Here is an 8,196-nt window from a genome sequence, read left to right on the forward strand (position 1 = left end):
TGAGCCGAGGTCGTGCCATTGCACTCCAGGCTGGGTGACAGAGCGAGACTCTGTCTCAAAAAAAAAAAAAGTTTTAGCTTCCATAGTTCTTTAATTAATAGTTTCGAATTATTTTATTTAATTCATTTTTCAAAAGATCTGCACAATTCTTGTGTAACTACCTGACAACATGACTTATTACATATTTTCACAAAAGATACTGAGGTTCAGATATACTTTTGATCCTCACAGTTTTCTGTCTGAAGATCAGAAGGGTGGAGCTTAAATTGATTCTCATTCTCCCCATTCCCACAAGACAGTCTCACAGATAAATGACAAGAACAGAAATAACTATCAATATTTTCTACCACCTTTGGGAACTCATCTGAATGTGCCTATATAAGTACAAATTGTTTAACAATTGCCATAAAAGTAAACCATGTTATGTAAAAACACCTATTGTTGAAAATATTTATGTGTGATATATTTATATAAGTATATATTAAAATGAGAACATCATCTTAGGGTATCATATCCTAAACCTCAAATGATGTGCTAGTGTTCTAGCACTTATAAAGTACTATGCAGTAACTAAGTTTAACTGGGTGGTTTAAAAAGGTGTCAAATGGGTGACTGAACGTGACAGACCTTAAGGAACAGGTAGATCTTAGGCAACCACACATAGGATTCAGGGGCACACTGAATCTGGGAAAAGTTACAGGCAATGATTCAGAACTTGTTAAAAAAACATTGGGATGTTTAGGGAGCATAAGTAGGCCATCACTAAGGAGGTCAGAGCAAAAGAAAGTTTCATATTTTGCCATTTTAAATGCAACAAACAACACACAACACAACACAAAACTGTGTGCCCATCGTTCAGGCTCCCTGGATGATTACACAGTTTGCACTGGATGCCATCACTAAAGGAAGGTTTACTCAAAAAAGAAGTTGGTATAAATTGCAATAAACAGCAACACTTTAAAATAATTGTCTAATCAATATTAATTCCTCTAGTATCTATTTAACAGCATTAATCACAGTGAACTCATTTAGTATTAATATGAATGTCACAAATAATTCAATTGGCTTTCCACTGTAATTCAACATTAATTACCTTAACAGGGCCGTTATTTTACGACGTTACCCAGTAAACATGAAAATAAAAGTAATAAAATCATGCATGAAAGATTTATAATGTAGTGCTATATGTTATATCTATGTATAATAAACTGTTTTATTCATTTGAAATAGCTCATCGAAGGATTGAATTTATTAGTGGAATATACACACTCCTACATGCCCACAAAACTATGACATCTCACTTATCTATATTGGTCAAAAAAAGTTGTCTTGTGAAGATATTGTCAAATATTGAGATTTCCCATTTAAATTCTAACAGTTAGTAAAACATGTTATTTTAACTATTAACTCCCTATCTGCAAAGAGAGATGTGAACACATTTTCCTGTATATTGTGATGGTCATTGGTCAAGGTTTTTTTTTTTCCAGCTCTCTCATTACCAGGTTATCAGCTCTTATATTCCACTCATGTGTAGGAACTTAATTTAGCTGTCTTCTCCCCACTTTTAATTGTATTCTTCCATTATGCTGAAATCTTAGAAAAAGGAAAAGGAAGAAAGGAAAGAATGGAGGAAGAAAAGATAGAAACATGTTTCAAGTGTGTGTGAGGTGTGAATCAGCAGCCCCTAACAGACACAATGAGGGCCTCTTCCACGTATAAATATGAACTCTCATGCACTGATTATATATCAGATATTTTAGTTCTGAAAATCTTAAATTTCCTTGACTTTCAGATTGTGCTCTAGGAAGTTAAGATTTCCATATCCTGATTTCAAGTTAAATTCTTCTGAGATATATCACAAAATGTAAATGATATATCTAACAATTTATTTTACATTTCTAGTTTGTATATAAGTACTCAAGAGAGCATGTTTTATTCAACTCTGCATATTCCATAGCACCAAGTGCAGTGTTTTACACAATTAACATTCACTAGAGGGGAAGAAAAACAAAGAAGAAAAAGTTTACTCTTTTCCTCATTGGGGGTGCAAAATAAATATGCCTATTACCTAGTAAATCACTCATTTATATATATTTTTATACCACACACTATATAATGCCATATACTACATGACCTCTTTCTATAGGTCTTGGAAACAATACTTTAAAAAAGTATTTTAAATGAAATCTTACATGAAGCTTCATATCTTAAAGAAGAATCAGACACTTGATTGAAATGGCGGCAATGGAACCTGAAACCCCACAGCTAGCCCTTCCCTTAAGGATGACAGCAGCCCATAGGGAACCTCCAAGAAACCTCAGGGCTTAAAGAAATGTCTTGAAAACAGGGGGCAGTGCTATCAGATTCAAATCTGAGTAAAAATTGAGCTATAGAGCTCTGAGCTTTTGGGTGTACAACCTAACTTTTCTGAGCCTGAATTTGTTTGGCTGTAAAAATGAGATTAAATATTTCTACTGATGAGTGTTGTTGTGAGAAGCAGAATAAGAGATATAATTACTGTTATTTTGTATTTTTATTATTGTTTGTCACTCATTCATTTAAGAAAAATTTATTTAACGCCATTTTGTTTCAAGAATAATTTTAAGCTTTGAGGATAAAGCAGTGAACAAAAGAGACCAAAGGCCTGCCCACATGGAGCTTATTTCTAGCAGTGGAGACTGACACGGATAAGATACAGATAAATGATAGTTTCAGATAGTTCTACGTCATATAAATAAAACAAACTAAAGAATTGTGTTTGTCTTTCTAGTATTTAGATAGGGGGCTCAGGGAAAGCATTTCAGATAAAGTGAGGTAGAGAACCACGTGGATATGAGGGGAAGGGTATCCTTGGTAGAGGGAATGGTGACAAGGTACAGAGGTGGGAACATTCAGGATATATTGGAGGATCATAATTGGAGGTTGGAGAGGACTGAGGGATAGGAGCGGAGGTCACAACATTATTAGAGATCCATACGGTATAAAACTTTAGGTCATCTTAAGAACTTTGGATTTGACTCTGAGTTAGATAGAAAGATATTGGATGATATCGAACAGAGATGTGCATTCATTTAACTTACAAGTTGAACATCACTCTGCCTGCTACATGGGAAAGAGACTGAAATGGGAGGCAGCAAGAATGAAGGAAAGAGATTAACAAGGCTCTGCTTTAGGAGACGATGCTGCTTCGACTTGGGAGCTCGTGATGGAATTGGAGAAATATATATGTATATGTTGGAATATATATATATATAATAGTTGGAATTGTGATACATATGTATTTATTATTAAACAATAAATTATATTTCATGATATAATAAACACACACACACACACACACACACACCTTGAACCAGACAAGATTCTATCTGTATTGATGCAGAATTAAAGCTCGAAGAAAATCCTTCATCTTTCCGTTTTCCTCATATGGCATTGCATTTCCCACTGGCATCATTCCTCATACACGGGTACTCCTACTCGAGTATCAGAAGCATAATTGAACTCTCTAAGCCTTCTTTGCGTTATTTGTAAAATGCTCAGCTTTGCTTTTTAGGCAAGAGTGAATCTAATGAAGGAGTTGGAAGCGCTTTGAAAACTATAAAAATGTCCACAGTTGTCAGGTACAATCAATATATTATAACCGATTACATTATATTATGCTTTATGATTACATAAATGTTAATTTGTGATTTTTGGGGTCCTCATCACCTACTAACATCTCCATTTCCACTCACTTCAATCTGTTGTTTCTTTTCCAGTGTATGGCTGTATATGAAAAATAATGTCATTTGAGCTCTAATGTACTTCTTCTACCTCAGGAGAATGTGTTGTGGGACAGGTTGTAGGTACATCTGTTGAGGGAGCCCTCTCCAAACCCAGAATAACTACGACATTGCAATATGACATAACAGACCACAGATGGGATAGTGTTATTGTCTTTCATGCATATGAGTATGTTGGAAAATATGTTTCTTCATTGTGTTTCATAGCTTGCCAGTAGCAGCTAGACTTTTTTTTTTTTTGGTCTAGTGGGTGGTGCTATACAACTTTTATAATTATCCCCTCTGTGTTTCTTATGGCCTTATCCAATTTATATAATTTTTTCTGTTCTTATTGTTATGCTCTTCTAACTTGTTTTTTTTTTGTTTTGACACCTAAGTTCCACCAAGTTTCCCAATATGATGCATATTGCATGTTAAAATGATTTCTATGATCCAGTCAGAAGACCATTACATTTGAACTTTTTCTACAAGTGGTGATAGATGCTTTTTTGCATCTTCTGAACAATTTGGCTGGCCCTATTTATAGTTAATGAAAAATTTGTGAAACCCTAGCTAAGACAGATTAATGTCATGAAACATTTTTTTTTGCCTTTGTTTATATTATAAACCTATTTGATAAGGAGAATAAATTAACATGTTAGATGATGTTACTTTTTGAAAAAAATTGCAAACTTTTCCTAAAGCAATTCAGTTGTCATGACATTTCTATTTTTAGGTTGGTATCTTTTGATAATCTCTTCATACTTTGCATCTAGTTTTTCTTTCCTCATGGAAAAGACTATTCAGACTGTCATTGAAATATCTGAAACACATTTACATTGTTTTATTTTGGAACAGCACAGTTGAGACATAATTCATATACCGTACAGTTCACACATTTAAAATATTCAATTCAATGGTTTTTAGTATATTTACAGAGTTGTATCAACATCACCATAGTCAATTTAGAATATTTGGGGGGATTGTCATGACCCCCAAAAGAAACTTCATATCCTTTAACAGTTACTCTCCGTTTCGCCCCAGTATCAGGCAAACACTAATCTACTTTCTGTTTCTATAGATTTGGTTCTTCTGGACATTTCTTACAAATGCAATAATATATGGTCTTTTGTGATAGCTTCTTTCACTTAGTACAAAGTTTTGAGATTCATCCATGTTGTAGCAAGTAGCAATACTTCCTTTTTATTGCCAGATACTATTCCATTGTGTGGATATGTGTCACTGCATTTATTCATTCATAAATTGATGGATAGCTGAGAATTTATCTCTATATTGCTATTATGAATAATGGCACCACACGCATTTATGTCCAAGTTTTCATGTGGACATATATTTTCATTCCTTTTAGGTATATACCTAGGCGTACAATCGCTGAGTCAAATGTTAACTCTATTTTAACTCAAATGTTAACCTTAGGAAGAATTTCTGGATAGTTTTGCAAAGTGGCTGCACCATTTTACATTCCCACCAGCAATATGAGGAATAGACTTTCTCCCCATCTTAACCAACACTTGTTATTATCTGTCTTTTTAATTTTAGTCAATCTAATGAATGTGAGATAGTATCTCATTGTGGTTTTGATTTGCATTTCCCTAATGGCTAATAACATTGGACACATTTTTTAAATTGTATTTATTTATTTATTTATTTATTTGAGACAGGATTTCGCTCTTGTTGCCCAGGCTGGAGTGCAATGGCACAATCTCAGCTCACCACAATCTCTGTCTCCCAAGTTCAAGCAATTCTCCTGCCTCAGCCCCCCAAGTATCTGGGATTACAGGCATGCGCCACCACGCCTGGCTAATTTTGTATTTTCAGTAGAGACAGTGTTATTCCATGTTGGTCAGGCTGGTCTCGAATTCCTGAACTCAGGTGATCCACCCACCTAGGCCTCCCAAAGTGCTGGGAGCACAGGCATAAGCCACTGCACCCAGCCTGGACACATTTTTTGTGCTTATTGGCCATTTGTATGTCTTTTTTTTTTTTTGGTAGAAATTACTTTTATTATGTTAAAATATTCCTTAATGAGCTAGCAATTATTTATGTGGAGGATGGTCCAGAAAACAGGTTCATGACTAAATTATCCTTGTCCTTGATTACAGAAATTCATGAATTACACACATCACACTATTCTCTGGAGTTGCTGCTGAAGGTCTGCGAGGCTGTGAGCTTGGAGGAGCTTCTCCCTGCCTGTTAGGCTGCTCCCATCAGATCGCGACAAGATGGATGTTATTTTTCTCTTTGGAATTAAATCTTGACAACAGTTCGAATGCTCTTTCCAGAATGCATGAGTTCAAAGGCTTTGTTAATTTCATCAAAAGACAGATTGTGAGTCATAAACTCATCAGCTTTTATCTTTTTGGACATATATTCAGACACCAACTTTGGGACACTTTCTATACTCTTCCATCCTCCAAAGGCAATGCCTTTCCATGTGCGACCTGTTGCCAGCTGGAATGGATGAGCAGCAATTTCTTCACCTGAAGCAGCTACTCCAACCACCACATTGGTGCCCTAGCCCTGGTGACATGCCTCAAGTGCTGCTCTCATGACCTTCACATTACCCGTACATTCAAAGGAATAGTCCACTCCTCCATCAGTGCTCATTATCTCAATGAGCACTTCCTGGGTGGGTTTACTAAAATCCTGAGGACTAATGCATTCAGCGGCTCCAAGTTCTTTGGCCCTTGCAAATTTATCTTTATTGATGTCCACACCAATGATCTGGGATGCACCAGTCACTTTACAGCCCATGGTAACCCCCGATCCAACTCCTCCCAGGCCAAAGATGGCACAAACAGAGTCAGGCTCCAGCTTGGCAGTGTTCACAGCAGGATCATAACCAGTTGAAATTCCACAACCTAGAAGGCCAACTTTATCCAAAGGTGCTAAAGGATCTATTTTGGCAACAGAGATATCAGCCACAACTGTGTATTCAGAAAATGAGCTGATTCCCATGTAATGTAAAATTATCTTTCCTTTGCAAGTAAATCTGCTGGTACCATCTGGCATTAATCCTTTCCCTTGTGTGACTTTATCTTCTGGCAAAGGTTAGTTTTAGGATTTAGACAAAATTTGCATTCTCCACACTGTGGGATGTAAAGTGAGATGACAGTGTCACCCGCCTTCAGCTTAGTAACTCCCTCACCAACACTTTTCACAATTCCAGCACCTTCATGTCCCAAGATCACCGGAAAACAACCCTCAGGACCAGCTCTGCTCAGGGTATAGGCGTCAGTGTGGCAAACCACAGTGGCAACAATCTCAATTTGAACTTCATGAGCCTTTGGGGGTGCCACCTCTACCTACTCTGTGGAGAGAGGCTTTCCAGCCTCCCAGGCAACTGCAGCCTTGTACTTGATAACCTGGTTTGCCATGTCCACGGGTTCTATCCATTTGTTTATCTTTTTTGGAGAAATGTCTATTCAGATGCTTTGTACATTTAAAAATTATATTATCTGTCTTTTTAAAATAATTGAGTTATAAATATTCTTCATATATTCTAGGTAAAAGTACCTTATCAAATATTTTACTAGCAAAATTTTTCTCCCATTCTGTAGGTTGCCTTTTCACCTCCTTTATGATATCTTATAAACACAAAAGATTTGAATTTTGATGAAGTCTAATTTATCTATTTTATTTACTATATTACTTCTGCTCTTGGTGTCACATTTAAGAAACCATTGCCTAATCCAAGGTGATGAAGAACACCTGTTTCCTTCTAAGAGTTTTATAGTTTTCACTCTTACAGTTAGATCTTTGATTGATTTTTAATTTTTGTATATAGTGTGAGGTAAGTGTACAACTTCATTCTCTTGAATGCAGATGTCCAGTTGTGCAAGCACCATTTGTTGAAAATATTCTTTACCATGAAACTTTAATCTTAATCTAAAGATAACTAGATTTGCAGGGATTTAAGCAGCAAATTATTATCCCCATGTTATTTGACAAGCATTAGGTAATCACTAATTTTACCTATTTTGTGATGGACTTTATGCTGGTAGATCACTAGGGCCCCTCTCCTCAGTGTGATTATAGTCTAATTAGTTATTTTATAAATTATCAGGCTTAAATAACATTTTATATACTAAATATTATTGTCCTGTTTCCATCTCCTATAAGGTAAATTAATGTAAAATTTCTCTTTCTAATTCTTACTGATATCAATTCTTTATTTCCATAATTTTCTGCGCTCTTCCTCCTTCCTCCTTTTCCTCTTCTTCTTCCCCTCCTCCTCCCCTTCCTCCTCTTTCTCCTCCTCCTCTTCCTTCCTTCTTCTTTTTCTTCTACCTCTTCTTCCTCTTCTTCTGTGCTCTTCCTCCTTCCTTCTCTTCCTCTTCTTCTTCCTCTCCTCCTCCCCTTCCTCCTCTTTCTCCTCCTCATCCTCTTCCTTCCTTATTTTTCTTCTTCTACC

General features: G+C 36.0%; 1 pseudogene; it reads right to left on the minus strand.

The window, feature by feature from the left end:
- Positions 1-4,833: 4,833 nt before the first annotated feature.
- LOC100971125 (alcohol dehydrogenase class-3-like) lies at positions 4,834-7,159 on the minus strand (annotated as a pseudogene).
- Positions 7,160-8,196: the final 1,037 nt, after the last annotated feature.

Source organism: Pan paniscus, chromosome 1, assembly GCF_029289425.2.
Source record: "Pan paniscus chromosome 1, NHGRI_mPanPan1-v2.0_pri, whole genome shotgun sequence".
NCBI classification, from domain to species: Eukaryota; Metazoa; Chordata; class Mammalia; order Primates; family Hominidae; genus Pan; species Pan paniscus.